This window comes from Scylla paramamosain, chromosome 29 (assembly GCF_035594125.1).
Source record: "Scylla paramamosain isolate STU-SP2022 chromosome 29, ASM3559412v1, whole genome shotgun sequence".
Classification (NCBI taxonomy): domain Eukaryota; kingdom Metazoa; phylum Arthropoda; class Malacostraca; order Decapoda; family Portunidae; genus Scylla; species Scylla paramamosain.
Genome location: NC_087179.1, coordinates 19,535,619 through 19,537,236, shown reverse-complemented (window position 1 = coordinate 19,537,236; position 1,618 = coordinate 19,535,619).

Here is a 1,618-nt window from a genome sequence, read left to right as displayed (position 1 = left end):
CTTCGCTCTCTCACCATGATTATTTTCAAAGACCACGGAGATGATCGGCTGGGTTCTCGAGAGAATTTTTTGTCAGTTATGTAGAAATTTTGTTAATATGTCACTGGAACCCTAAAATCACGTGGAATTTCACTTAGAGCTTTTTTAAGGATATCGAAGTACAGCGCAGAAGTGTTTCAGAATATGGTTTATTATTACTCTTAAACGCTTTGGGATTCATAACTATTATCAAAGACCAGAGAGATAAGTGTTTTCATGGGTACTTGTTTGTTCATTTACATGTACAGAATATTCGTTGAACAAGATGTATAGATTATTAACTATACGTTCCTGATAAGTAATCCCGATAACAGAGCGAAGTGTTTATGAATACAACCCTTAGGTAGGTAAGTGGGTAGATGAGGTAACATGCTTGTAAAATAAACCCTCATTGTGTTTTGTAGTTATTAATTTTCTTTATGATATTTTTGTGTTGTGTTCATCGTAGCTTTATAAATATGCTCTTTATATTTGTGTTATCTTGAACATAACAGTGCAACAGAGAGAGAGAGAGAGAGAGAGAGAGAGAGAGAGAGAGAGAGACTGATTCCGAAACACTTCTGCACCGCACCTCCACTACATTTGAAAGACTCTATATAGTTAAAGGTACACAAGTTTTCAAGGCTGTTTTTTACTTCTAGTGACAGATTAACAAGATATCTACATTATAAACAGGAGAAAATTCTTGAGAAACCTCCTGACCATCCCTGTCGCCTTCGAATATAGTTATGCGAGAGAGCAAAGCCTTTCAGAGTACGTGCCTTATAGGGGGAGAGAGAGAGAGAGAGAGAGAGAGAGAGAGAGAATGTCAAAGCCACCGTAGTTACTGAGTACAGGGCACGTAACGTCTTCTGGTTGACACACTTGCCCGAACAAGGTAATAATACGCGCATGGCAGTCTCCCTTCTGCTGCGCGTCCATCCCTGGCCTCCACGTGTTGCCACCTCCCTGCATACAACCTCCACTCACGTCCTCCCAACCTTCACTTTCGACTTCCCAGATTCGTGTTGAGGACCAGAGTGCCAGTGCTCGGCGTCTGTCCCATAAAGACGGCGGTGAAGCGAGCTGGTGTTCTGCCGCTCCCCTCCTGTGTCGTGGTGGGTGTCTCTGGCGGGCTAGCTGGCAGCTAACCTCCACCCTTGGCCAGGCGCCCTTATTGCCACCAGCCTTTGGCCCGGATCCACTGTAGCACTCATGAAGCATGAGATTACTGCATAACACACACACACACACACACACACACATGAAATTAAGGCAAAGTAAAAAAAAAAAAAAAAAATCTTTTACTTTATAAGGGGACAACCAACTCAATTCAGTCCGTAATAAAAAAAGAAGAAAGGTTTCAAAATAAAATATAATTTTATCAAACCGATATATATATATATATATATATATATATATATATATATATATATATATATATATATATATATATATATATATATATATATATATTATAGAATTGTTAAAAGACAGGCTGCAGCAAGCATGACTCACTTCTGTAAAAAAAAATGGAATTAGATAAGATTGAAAAAAAAAAAAAAAAAAAACTAACACACAGGAAAATGAAAGCAAAGTA